Source organism: Asparagus officinalis, chromosome 3, assembly GCF_001876935.1.
Source record: "Asparagus officinalis chromosome 3, Aspof.V1, whole genome shotgun sequence".
Taxonomy (NCBI): domain Eukaryota; kingdom Viridiplantae; phylum Streptophyta; class Magnoliopsida; order Asparagales; family Asparagaceae; genus Asparagus; species Asparagus officinalis.
In genome coordinates this window covers 44,736,673-44,750,959 of record NC_033796.1, presented here as the reverse complement: position 1 = coordinate 44,750,959, position 14,287 = coordinate 44,736,673, and the positions used below count along the sequence as shown (strand labels likewise).

Below are 14,287 nucleotides of genomic sequence, written 5' to 3'. Positions count from 1 at the left end.
GCTCGGCTGGCAAAATTTTAAATTAAGGCTGCGTTTGGGAACTTGGATTTGGACCCTGGATTTAAAATCCAGGGTATTTCAAATCCAAATCTCTAGTTTGGACTTTCAATTAAGCTAAGATTTCAAATCAAATTATTTAAGAAAGGAGAAATTGAAATCCCAAATACAGATATTTCAAATCCTACACTGGCCCTTGGTATTTACCAAATCCCCATCCCGACTCCTCTCTCTCATTTCTTAGTCCCCTCGATCCCGACTCTCTAAGTTCTATCTCAACGCAACACAGCTAACCTCTACCTCTATCTCTCCTCTCTCTCCCCTTCCCATCTCTCGTCGAAACCCGATCTAGGGTTTAGATCTCCCCCTTTCTCCTCTCTCTTCGTTCCATCGAAACCCTAGATCTGATCTCTCCCCCTCGTCGTGTGCTCCCTCTTCCTCGTCGCTGCGTTCGCTTTGTAGTCCGATCACAAGGTACGCTGAGCTTTAACCCTAATTTGCTTGATCCGATGCTGGGATCTTGATTTCGAGCTTTAAATTTGTTTGGATTGAGCAGTTGTTTCATTAGATCCGGGATTGAATATGGAATAATTCCTCTTTTTTGGTTAAAATTTGAGCTGTTAGGGTTATGCAGTGTTAGATTTGTTAAATTTGACCAGTCTTTTTGTTGTATTAGTGGAGAATTATGTCAAAGTTTTCATTTTTAAGAAGCATCACTATTAAATCATGCACCTTTACTGGCATTTTCATTTCTAAGACTATGGGCAATAAGAAATTTCAAGAAAAATGTTTGAACTTGGTCGTTGTCTCGTTGATGCTTCATGGTCGATGTGTTGTAAGGTAAAAGGGAGATAGTCAAGAGGGCTTGATCATTCTAGTGAGTAGTCTGATTTCTATACGCATCCACCTTAAAAGAATGATATTGCATCCAACACACCTTAAGACAAAGACCCATCCATCCAAATAGTAGACAAGTTTAAAGTTATAGACCTTATAGTTATCTACATTCTCGAAGAAGGCATTGCTCTTACAATAATAGTGTCTGAGATCATTACTCCAAATTAACAATTAGTTCGAATCCTAAGGTCTTACAGTTTTCAGAGTTTATGAGGGCGCACGCTGTTGCCATTAGGCATTGGAAATATTTGCAAATAGAATTGAAGGATGGAAGAGATATGGCAGTCCAATGATGGGTTTTATTAGCTAATGCAAAAACAATGATCATGAGAGGATCCTCAATGACCATTTCAAGCATTTGTTAGTGTTGAACTCCGCCATGTTTTTAAGGTAGATTTTAGGTTTTATCAGACTGGACATCTCCATTTCAATGACCAAATAATGTTGAATGTTTTTAAGGTAGATTTTAGGTTTTATCAGACTGGACATCTCCATTTCAATGACCAAATAATGTTGATAGCAATATTGTATCATGCATCTTTTCTAGTGCATTTTGACAATAGAGCTTTGTAATTAGTTTTGCAAGTATCTGAACTAAATGTGACTCGATAATGTACACTCTATTGACAAATTTAATTTGTAGTCTAAATATGGGGCTCAAAGTGGCCCAAATGTATGCATTTACTCCAAACTGACAATGAGTTAGTATATAAACTGACAATGTTTAGATAATACTCAATTTGGCTTGGTAGAATTCTTCATGATTTGTTATTACAAGTTACTTTATTTATTGTTGAGTATGATATATCAGTGCAGTCATGAGCAATAATTTTTCTAAGGGTTTGCAATATAAGGAAAAAAAGGCATAAGGTGGTAAACTGCATTTATTGCTTGTATAGCATTTACTATTTAGTTTTTCTTTCTACGACATTAATTTGAGAAAGCACTTGTAATGTGTGTAAGAGCAATGTTAAATGTAGCCATCGTCAACTCAGGGCTATTGTCAACGTTAGCACAATAAAAGCCTCAATAACAAACAAATCCTCCATTGATAGTCTAAACAATAGTCAGCATTAGCTATATTTTTTTGAACACAATCACTTTGTTTGTATTTTGGTCAAGTAAATTGCATGCTTCTGACAATGTTGTTCAATGTTGTTCGTGAATATGTATGCTAGCAAATCTTGAAGGCTTGGTGTAGAAAGGATCCTTGTTGAGAGAACGTAGCTCTAGTTCTTCTGTGACTTAAATTTGCACGTCCATGGTTTGAGCTTATTACTCTTGCACATTTACTAAATTTCTCGATAATTTCTATGTTAAGTTTTGTTCAAGAAATAGTTGTCACTTGTCATAAACAGCTTTGCGTTAATGACTATCGTATCAGTTACAAAGAAAACCCTAATGTACATATTTCATATCAAAACTTTGGGGTATATAGACGTGATAATTTTTTTGATCAAGTAGCGTTCCCCAATACTTTGGTTCTTCTAAACACTATAATGCCTTTTTTTTAACTGCCTTGATGCAGTTTGTCTTGGCCCACTCCTGGCCCTTTTTTATATTCTGAAAAACTTTTACCTTTTGTTAAATTTATTGTTGGCATAGCTCAAAATGGCTAGCTCCATCGGAAATAACTTGATTTGTTATTGGAAACAAGGTTTTTGTCATCAGTGAGTGGATTTTCCAAGAAAAGTGGAATATAATCATGACATTTAACTAACAGGTAGTGGGCATGTCCTAATTATGAAAATAACCCCCTTTTTATCTGATTCTGAACCAAATTGGACTGTGTGCAGGTTTTGGAACTAGGCATTGTGGTTCACTCAGTGATCATTGGCATCTCCTTGGGCATCTCACAGAGCTCCTCAACAGTAAAACCCTTGTTAGGTGCATTGAGCTTCCACCAATTCTTTGACTAGAGGAAGGAAGGATTATCTCGTCGGATTTTGCCCTGCAGGTAGATAAATCTGCATCATCTAAAGTTACCGTATCATACTATCATGTAAAAATTTTATGTACCGCGCATTTTTGAGTTTTCAAATTTATCCTGTAATCAGATTTGTTTCATTTCCATAAAATTTTATGTACCGCGCATTTTTGAGTTTTCAAATTTATCCTGTAATCAGATTTGTTTCATTTCCATTTCATGCAGAATAGTATTTAAAAAATCTAATTAAACTTCCAATATTATAGTGCACAGATAGACTCAACTCAAATAAAGAAGCTCCCCTTTTCATCTAAACTAGCAAAATCTAGCCATCCAGCTTTCATTTTGTTGTCATATCATTGTTTGCTTCATTTTGCTGTAATATCGAAATTTGCTTTTATGAGTTACTGGACTTCTTGTGTTTCATTGGATATCTATGCGGTTGGTTTAATATATTAGCATTAAGGACATTTGTCTTTATAATTAATTGAGCGTTATTTCCTCCTAAGTGCTGAACTATGTCACTTATAAGGTTTGTTTATGATTTATATCTTGGTCTGTTCTGACATGTTTATACTTACTTGCTTGTGATGCACATAATGTTGGGGTTATTGTGAACCCAAAGGGGAAAATGAAAGGTATGTCTACACCCTTTTCCCATGGATTATCCTTTTTTTAACCATCTCAGCATCAGACTCTATTTTGTACATGCATTGTTGTTTGTAGTGAAAACTACAATGCATAAATTTGTTTTTGCTTCTTTATTTAATATTATATCAATCTATGTTTTCTGCTTCTTCAGGATCTGTAATTACTGGACCAATTGGAAAGGAGTGTGCTGATTTGTGGCCTAGGATTGCTAGTGCAGCCAATGCCATTGTGTAATATCTAGATTTTTCTTCAGGTGTCAGTGAGGAGTAGTAGTTTCATGTTATTTATTATTGAAAAAAGGGAGTTTTTTTTAAATATGGGTCCATATTTGTATTGGTGGTTTTTGTTTTCCCGTGACATACATATATTGGAATTGATATTCTGGGATCCAGCTGATGGTAACATTGTTTTCCTTTTGTTATGAAATTAAATGGTGATGGTTTGAAGATAATAATGATTCATATATTGGATATCATTGTTGAAAATTTATTAATAAATAAGCTACTGGAAAATTTAAAGATATTTTGTCAAACTTCTCAGGGGGTTTTGTGAAATTTATCCTAACTTTTACCTCAACATAAACCTTAATGTCCGCATAAAGGTTGAGGAGTTAAGAAAAAACATAAATTTTCTTAAAACACAAATTCTGAAATCCAAGTTCATGTATAATAAAGTGTATCCAAACACTATATTCTAAATCTTTGATTTCAAATCCTTGCATTTTGTAAAGATACCCAAACAAAAGATTCTATCAAATCATTGATTTTAAATCCTAGATTTAAAATCCTTTGATTTTAAATCAACATTCCAAATCCAAATCTTTGTTCCCAAACGCAGCCTAAAGGAATTGAGCCCGAAGTTCTACCCTGAATTTGTTAGAATGCCCACTCACGGGCATTTGGCTCGGATACCATGCTTATCATATTCATATTCATAATCATATTCGTTACTCATCTCAAATACAGATACGGATACGGATACAGATATGCATCGGTAAGAAAAATTCATAACCATATCCGCTAAAATCGGACACGGTTCCGGAGATATATGCGGATATATAAACGGATATGCATACGGAAACAAAACGGATATGAAAAAACTAGATAGTATTGAAAAAACCATAGTTCATGTGATACAAAAGAGTCCGTTAATATGTTTATTATAACTGAAAAATTAAGATTAGACATCATGATCATCAAAATTAATCACAAATTCATAATCTAAGAATTGAAACTATCGTAAGATTATGACTAATAAGTATTTGGATATTTCAGATACGGATACGGATATTTCATTACAAAACTATATCTGTTACTATATCCTATTGGTTATAGATTTGAATAACCATATCCGTATCCTAACAGATACAGTTAGGAATATTTCCCCGGATACGGATACCGTTTAGCACTGCCCACCCATTTTAAGAATCACCGTAAACCCAAAGTACTCGCGACGACTTACTTTTAGAGCCATCTCTTCGTATACAGTACTTTGCTATAGTTTATCTATAAAAATATTTTTTTAAATTCCTAAAATATCCCTATCACTCCTCCTACTCCTCAAGTCCCCTCTCTCTAGGGGTTGTTCGTTTCGCAAAAAAATTGGGAAATCAAAGAATAGGAAACCTATTTCCTATAATAATTGTTTTGAGGTTGTTTGGTTGGCTTAAAAAAGAAGAAAACTGTAGAATAGGAGATGAGATGAGATGAGTTGTCACCTTATTAGTGGATGATATGAGTGATTTTTAAAAAAAACTTGTTTTGAGGTTGTTTGGTTGGTTAAAAAAAATAAGGAAATGAATTGGAGGTATATTATTGGATGATGTTTTGAGGTTGTTTGTGTTTGGTTCATTTTTAAAAATAAAAAAATAGATGAGATGAGATGAGTTGGAGGTATATTATTGGATGATGTGACACATACTTAAGGAAATCAATTTCTTGTTTTTTTTTTTTAGGAAATGGATGGAAATGAAGGTTTAATGAGATGAGATGAGTTGTCACAATATTATTGGATGATGTGTGTGATTTTTAAAAATAAGATAAGATGAGATGTGATGAGTTGGATGATGTGACATATTTCTTGTGTTTGGTTTATTTTTAAAGATAAGAAATGAGATGAAATGAGATGAGTTGGAGGATAAAAATATTATTTTATTGGATGTTGTGGGTGAGTTTTAGGGATGGAAATGGATAAAAGTATTATTTTATTGGTTTCCCTGTACCGATTTACTTTTCTTGGTTTTTAGGAAACCAACCAAAGGGCCCCCTAGTAAAAACTGATCGTCCCAAATCCCTAGCGGGCTCGTAAGAGAGCTCTCAAGGCTGACATGGCGGTGGAACGATTCCGCATACCCTCCAGCAACCTCCCAAGCCCGCTCTCAAGGGCTCTCAAGGCTGACGTGGAGCTTGCAGCCATCGGAGCTCCCAAGCGCTCCACAAATTTGTGGAGCGCTTGGGAGCTCCCAACTGCTCTGAAATTTTACAAACCCCCCCCTACAAAAATCCTCCTACCAAATTGAGCCAACACAGGGAGCTGAAGGATGATTTGGCGGCGAAGAGGCCTCCGACGTCGGTGCCTCGGACGATGTCGAGGGTTTGGGGTTGGGGAGCCAGAGCTTGCGGTCGTCGTCGTCGCCGAAGATTGGGGTGCGGGCGTCGTCGCTGAAGATTGGGGTTTGGGGAGCTAGAGCTCGCGGTCGTCGTCGCCGATAATTGGACGTCATCGGGAGAGGGTTTGGGTCGGAGGGTTTGGGATTTGGGTTGGAGGTTTGGGCTGAAGATTAGGGTCGGAGGGTTTGGGATTTTGGGGTTGGAGGTTGCGAAAGAGGGTTTGGGTTGGGGATTTTTGTTATTGGGTGTGCTGCTTTGTTTGAGGAAGCTGATGATACAAAGTATAAAAGAAAAGGGGCTTTTTTGATATTGTTGGAGCTCCTAACTAGGAGCTTGTTAGAGCTCCATAAAAGAAAAAAGGGTTCACAAGGCTTATTTTTTCAATTTTTAATTCTAAATTGCTTGAGAGCTCTTGAGAGCTTGCTGAGTAGGACTCCCAACTGGGAGCTTGATGCACTTGCTCTTAGATCCTACTCCACACCTGCTTACTCCTCCGCCTCCTCAATCTTCTCCTTACTACCTGCTTACTCCTCCGCCTCCTCAATCTTCTCCTTACTCCGTCTACAAGCGTGGCTCCCACGTGAAAATCCCAATCAGAATTCATCATCCATAGTGATTCCCTTGTCTGCTTTCTTTTCTGTACTAAATAATTTCCACCACTCCAAACCCCCTTCGCCTCCTCCTGCAATTCGACGCCGGAAGACTCTGCAAAATCCCAATCAGAATGCAAGTTAGTTGATGAAATGCCAAAGAAGGAGATCACATAAGATATGTCTACAGGGCAACCATAATAGAAGAATAGTGGTGCAATTTTGTTCTTGTCAATTTAGTTTATGCTATCTGATGTGCATAGGAAGGGGTTTTTGTCTTTTAACCCAAAGTTTTATCCTCACTTATTTAAAAACCCGATCACTTCTATAAACATTGTTATAGTGTTTCACTCGCCAAAGTACGACCTTTTGCCAGCAACGGACATGTGTATTTCTGCATGCAATGCCCCAATCAAAGCAGCGGCCAAGACCAGCAAATATCCTGACTTAGCTGACTCCCCGAGTCGACATCTTCTTGTGCCGACTCGAAAGGCGGTACTTGTCGGTCCTTTTATCGAAGACGACTCGCAACGAGCCTACTCGACCAATTATTCGACGCATCGTGAGGTCGACTCGAAATGCATTACTTCTCGGGCAAGCTAAAGGACTTTGACCTCGAGCTTTCCCCATTGACAACGTCAACGTCGCATTTAATGCTTAGCAAGCGCCATCATACCTCTAGCCCCGATAGTCTTCATGACTCACCGGGCCACATCGGCACCGTCATGCCTCCAATCACTTATCATTTAATGTTGAGGTGATCTCTCCTCTAGTCGCCAGCTGACACCTGTAAAGCAAGTATTGATGCAGTCGCCAGTTTATGCTTCATCACCATCATGTGCTCGGTCACAATGACGGTTTTGTCCTTATACCCCGGTATAATATAGGTACTATTTTGATATAGAGGCTCTCTGGCTTGCTATGATGCACAAAAACCCACAAATACCGATTTTATAGCACCTTGTGCATCTCATAATGTTTCTTCATCATACACACGCACACACATGCACCCATTGTTCATCACAAGCATGTTGATGTGTTTGAGTGTGAATTTTGTGGTAGATTTGGTCATTTAACGAAATTTTGTTTTGATTTGCGAAAAACTTCAAAATTGCAAAATATTTCAAAAAGATCAACCTTTTTTTAAAATATTTCTCGTGCACAAGTAGATGGTCAACAAAAACAAGTGCATTCATTCCATTGCACTTATTACAATAGGATGGGTCATTTGCATGATTTTTGCTATGACCGTATCCGTGTACAAAATGCGCCCAAATGAGATTATAACCCAAGGGCCTTGGATTATATTGATAGGGGTCATGTCCCTACTCTTCGGCACTAAGAGTGCCTGAGTGCCAAAACTTGTTTGATTTTAAAATTAGTTTTTAGCGTTTCCATTTTTATTTTTTTAAGAAAAACGTGTTTGCAAGATTTCTTTTAAAACATATATTGATCAATATTTTACTTAATTAAAACAAAATAGCAATTTTAATGAAAAGCTAGATTGATTGGTTTGATTACATATTTTAATACCCAAAATGATTAGTTTTGATTAAATACATTGATCAAACTTATTTTTAGAATATATTTTGTTTTCATTACATATTATGATTTTTATTGATTTTATAGACAAAGAGGTTTATGTTAGCAACCTCCCGGATTTTTTGATCTTTTGTTCTAAATCATGTTTATCGGGTGCAAAAATTATTATATGGGTACAAGCTCCAAGAGCTTGGTATATTCGTCTTTCTAGTTTTCTTGTCGAAAATGATACAATTGATCTTTATTTTAGTTATCCAAAGCATACTTCTTTTTTATCTTTGTGGATGAAACATATAAATGTTCGACATTATTTTTTGCGTGATCATGTACGTAAGATGTATCCCTTTTTATATTGATTCAAAATCTCAAACTAGCGGACATTTTTACTAAGCCTCTTGCGAAGAAACTTTTTTGTCATATAAGAGGAAATTGGGCATGTGCATCTATTGATTCATGTTTGCTTAATCACTGATTTACATTCTTCAAAAAGGATGTTTTATGGATTTGTTGATCAGGCATGTTTTGATGTTATTGTGTTTTAAGTTCTTAATCAATCATGATTTATGTTTTATGGTTTATGGATTTTTGATGTCATAAGTTGACCAACATATAAAAATCTTGCGTCGAGAACAATTTTCATTGTAGCTTCCATTAAAACGTTTTAACAGAAACAAAAGAATGAGCTTACACGTGTATAACTCTTCTTTACAAAGAAACAAAATTGTTGTGCTCCCTAGAAACCCACACAGAAACTCCTACGTAGAAGCCTCTGCTTACGTGGGATATTTACCTATGTCGGGGATGCGTTATCCGTGGACCACCGAATCAACATTCCAAGTTGGATATGAAGAAGGTTGGATGTTAATGTTTCGACAAGGAAACAAGAACTGAAGTAAATATCTTAGCAAAGTAAGATGCACACTCTTCTCGAGAACAAGTCAAAGATTGAATTCAAGGAAACACCGAAGGGCTCTTGAGATTGCTTGAAAGTGGTGAATAACTCTCTCTTATGCTCAAAGTTCGCCAAACACTAGCGTCTCTCTGCCTTGATAATTCCCCCTCTGTCAATACCTCGTGCACAAGTGTGCCAAGGGGTATTTATATCCATTGGAAGCCGTAACCGTCGAAAAAAAGTTAAAATAACTGGTGGTCATTACCCCCTTTGGGCGAGATAGTGTTTACTGTCTCGGCTAAAGGAGATAGTTTTAACCAGTTTGTAACCACCGTCTCACCACTTGAAGTGTGTTAAATACCATTTTTTTAGGGTAGTGAGTGTATTTCATGGCTACAACCGTCCATTAACATTAATGAACGTTTCCCAGTGGTTATGGAGCCATGTAGACCTTACGAAAAGTCACAAAACCGTCAGAAAATATGAGAGGCTGTCTCGCAATTGGCGAGACAGCTCTCACTGTCTCATGAATCCGAGACAACCTACACTGTCTCGGAAACACAAGACGGTGGAGATTGTCTCACTAACTGTGAGACAACTCCGTGTCCCTTTGAGTTGTCATTTTGTGCGCTCATTTGCTTCTTTTTTGCATTTGGATGATCTCCTCTGATCTAGATGATGACGTTCTTCGTCTTCTCACCGTTTGAGATGTGTTTGGGATCTATAAATAATTTTTGACATCCACAGATACCACATCCAAAGTTTTCACCCTCCTCGATATTTTATCGATGAGTCTGAAATACTTTAGACAAGATAGGCTTTGCTTTTGCCCAACGTTGGATTGTGTAGAAGGACCCATAAGTGGCTTCAGTTTCTTAACTTCTTTAGTTTTCAGCTTCCTCGGTTTTTTATCGAGGAGTCTGAAATACTTTTGTTACTGCGATGTTACTGACCATTGTTGAAATCTAGAACTGAAGCTGATGTGTTAACTTTTGAGAGGTTGAATTACTCATGTCGTTGAGTTGATGTTGAACTGATCATCTTTGTCATGAGTTCGTAGCTTGGTTACAGTTGGACCTCTAGGGGTAATTTTGGAATGAAACCACCACAATGTGTGCTGGATCTTGGCGTAACTACTGGAGCATAACTGGATGTCGGATTAACTGCCGGTGTATAGTCAGATGTTGGCTTTTGCTGAGGTACAACTACAGTTTATACTCGTACGTAGTTGGAGTCTACATAGTTTAAGCTATTAAGGCGTTGGAGCATGGAGTAGCAGTTTATACTTGTATACTCATCAGAGTGTTTTGTCTCGAAGAGATTTCTCCTCTCCCAAGAGCATATGTTCTCCAGCTGCCGCCTCTCCTTAGTGGTAAGGACGCACAGCTTCAATATGTCCTTGTTGACTTCAGGCCAGTTGGGGCAGGAAAGGACGACGTCGGTGCCAAAGACCTACATGAACTACTCCTTCCAATCTCTGTTTGACTCAGGAGTGTCCGAGATAAGCTTGCAACCCCCAATGTAGTGGTAGAAGTAGTGGGGGTCCCTCCTTGTCGACTTGACACAAACCAAATTCCCTAAGAGGTGCATGCTCGGCAGGACGCTGACCCAGTGGCAGATCACGATGAAGCCCACCAGAACCCCAATTGCAATAGGAGTGAATTGACAGGGGGAAACCCCCAAAGCAACACAGACATCCCTAATGAAGGGATGAAGCGGCAGCCAAAGCCCATACTCGAGATGGGCGAGGTACAACGATACCTTATTCTGGCCATGGCAGTATACAGGTCGTCCCCACTTGGCGTTGTAAGTGTAAAGGCCTTGGGGATATCGTAGAGCCCGTAGAACTCCTTGAGCTCTCCGATGCAAACCTTAGAGCGGATTGGCCGAAGAAGAGCAATTCTCTCCTCATTGCGGCCAGTGTTGGAAGTTTGAGATGCCATTAGAGATGTTTATTGCAAGGAGATTTGGAAAAGTTGTGAGAGACATGTGTCAAATATTTAGAGCAAAAGTTGGTAAAGAAGTTCTTTCTTCGCTACCGATGGGTTATATATAGCACCCAAGAAGGACACATGGAATTATCTGAAGGGTTAGCTCATTTTAAAATGAACAGATGGGATACACCTCAAAATCCCAAACGGTTCACATGAAACTCAAAGCGCTGTCTTCTTTACTCCACACCTCTTCGCTTGAAAATGGAAGCAACGCTATAACTTTCTGGCTTCTCATGATGTAAGCACGTCATTTCAAATAATGATGTTTCATCTGCCTAATAAGGCTTCTGAAAACTCACCAACCGACGTCTATTTGATGAACAGTCGGCCAAACCTAGTCAACCCTCTGGTGTCGACAACAGACTTCTATAGAAGCCAGCTTATCAAACTCAGGCACTCGCCCCAAAGAGCTCAAACGCCAATTACCAAAGGCAGTTGACTCGACTAGTTCCAAACCAAAGAGAAGACAAGATAAACAACTGCTCAAGTTCAATACGTGCTTTCCTAGCAAAGGACGAGCACCCTCAAGTCAGCAGTCTAGCTCACAAGTCTATGGTAAAGCCAATTCATCCAGAAGATACAAATTGAGATTGCATAACACAAGAAAAATAATTCTGGCTCCAAATCTCTCTTTATTCAAGTCTATGGAGTATTTACAAAGTACAATGTATACATATATACAATACAAAAGCGAAAGACAATAGATTCCTAGGAGACTAAGAGAGGTCCATTCCCGCTCCTAGAGTTGGAGGCAAGGAGCCGCTGGGAGCAGCCGGCGAAGGATTCGAGCAGTCTCCTCCTTCGTCCGACTCACCCTCTTCCTCGCCAAGATCGAGTCCCCCTCCAAGTGCTTCCACCTCCACTAACTCGTCCAAACAGTTGGCTACAATGGGAGGATAGTGAAAGCAATCGGGTGGGTTCCTCATCTCGACGGGAAGTTGTGCCGAGAGGTAGTCATACCCAGCCTTGCAGGCTATTGTCACTTTAGTCTTTCCAGTTAGGCTTTGGCAATAACCCTCAATGATCTCCTAGCGGTAAGACTCTGACTTGAGATGGGAATTGTGGCTTTGGGCTCCCGCCAAAGACTCCTGCAAGTGGGCGACACCCCCTGGATCTTGACAAGCATTTCATGCTCCTCATCCAGCTAACATCTCGCATGCGTTGCCACCTCCTTCTCCATTTCTACTAGCGCTATAGCGTGGTCCATTTCCTGAAGAGCCTCCTCCATTCTCCTATCCTTATTCTCGCTCTCCTCAAGCTCCAGTCTGAGCCTGTCGACCTCAGAAGCGTCTGGGGCTGCGTCTCGGCAGCCTGCTCTGAGTCGACCCTTCTGCCGACCATCAGGGAAGTAACCTCGCCTAGAAGCTTGAGATATGTAGTCTGAACCCATTCTATCCAGCCGTATAACTCCATCTCCACCAAAGTGTCTTGAACCAAGTACCAGCGGAGGCTTAGGTGGAGACCAATATTAGGAACCCCTTGCAAAAACTCTTCATCTCGAGGAAGCTAGAATTGCTTGACCTCCTTTGACTGAGTTCGGCGAGAGCCTAGGACAGTCCCCCTGACGTCGAGATGGTGATTAGGCTTGAATCGGTGCTTCAGGTTGGGCTCTTACCCATATCGAGAGCTGACCCTTGAAATCTCGATGAGGTATTGCCTCATCCTCTCCCATTCTTCTTCTCCGATGTCAGCAATGCGGTGGAAAGGGATATTCTAGCCCTGCGGGATGCACCATCTCCTCCTCGATCGGCTCCTTTGCTCAAGGGTTTACATGGATGATCTTGTACGGCTTTATGACCTTTATGACATCCCCAAGACTTTCACATTGGTTGCGCTTGAGAAGAGTGATCCAGTGTATAGTCATGGTGATAATCGAGTGCTTTTATATATGATCCATTTGGAGCATGGTCTAAGACTGCCCCTCCACCCTTTCATTAAGGAAGCACATGTTGCTTTAGGGGTTTCCCCTTCCCAGTTTTACCCGAGTACGGTGGGGATTGTAGTGGCTTTCATAGTTATCTGCCACCTCGTTGAAGTCCACCCGAGCATAAGGTTGTTGGGGCATCTAATCAATGTTGGATCAGCTGAAAAGGATCCACACTACTTTTACCACTATAGTGGTGATTTCCAGCTTATTACCGACATTTTGGAGTCGAGTGAAGACTGGAAAGAGGAGTATGTGTGGGTTTATGGTGTCGATAGTGTTTTCACCTGCCCAAATTGGCCTGAGGAGAATAAGGACGTGTTGAGTCCGGTCACCCTAAGCGACTTGGAAAGGAGGCATTTGGAAAAGATTCTTTCCTATGCCGGATGAAGGGAATGATCTTCTTGCTACAGCGTCTCTTCGAGTGGCGGGCGTATCCATGATCTCACCCTCCATTGATTATCAGGTGAGGGCGAGACTTTTTGCTTTTCCTCTGACGGAGAATCGTAAGAGAAATTGTAGGGGATGAGGAGTTAGGTTTAGCAACCAGTCCCCAGAAGAAATTGAGGAGGGTCCTTGGCTAAAGAGGTAGCTGGCCGTGGTGATATGATTAGGGATCTTCCTAAGCACGGCTTCGACCAGACGATTACTCTTTCCAAGTCTGACCATAATTTGATTTCTCGTTTACTGTCAGAACCGGGTAAGAGTCAAGCCACAAGACCAGTCGCTGAAGCTGGTTCATCTGCAGGTATGCATCTTACTCCAAAGTTACTTCTTCAGTTGTTAATTGTGAGTAATTATGTGGGAGTTTTGATTGTAGGATCAGTCACTGGTGCTGATGTAGGCGTCAAAAATTGCATATATGTCCTTGAACACAGCTCGAGACGGAAAGAAGACGAAGAATGTCATCATTCTAGTCAAAGAGTATTATCTGACGCCGATAAGCTCATGAAGTGAATCGGCGAACTGTTGATGACGTAGCAACAAGCCACCGCCAAGTAGTCCGAGCACTCACCGGTCAGCTCTGAGTGGTCCGCGCGTTTATCAGCTAGTTCCGAGTGGCCCGCATGCTCACCGGCCATCTCCAAGCGGCCAACGCACTCGTCAACCACCTCCAAGTTAACGAAACGCATGAAATGAATCAATGAAGCATACAAATCAACGAAACGAAAAAATGCGCGTAACGACAAGTTAAAACCCGGAAAACCGAAACAGCCCCTGGCGGCCGAGTCGCATCAAGGCCGAGCCACCATTTGGTGGCTCG

General features: G+C 40.1%; 1 long non-coding RNA gene across 3 annotated transcripts; it reads left to right on the top strand.

The window, feature by feature from the left end:
- Positions 167-3,874, top strand: LOC109833984. 3 transcript variants are annotated; one of them, XR_002245414.1, is made up of 6 exons: positions 167-1,284; positions 1,354-2,158; positions 2,552-2,617; positions 2,691-2,851; positions 3,447-3,459; positions 3,624-3,874. It is a non-coding gene; the product is annotated as an uncharacterized LOC109833984 (long non-coding RNA). The 3 variants fall into 3 exon arrangements; XR_002245412.1 differs by lacking the exon at positions 3,447-3,459 and having other exon boundaries at positions 168-1,284; XR_002245413.1 differs by lacking the exons at positions 1,354-2,158; positions 3,447-3,459 and having other exon boundaries at positions 175-471.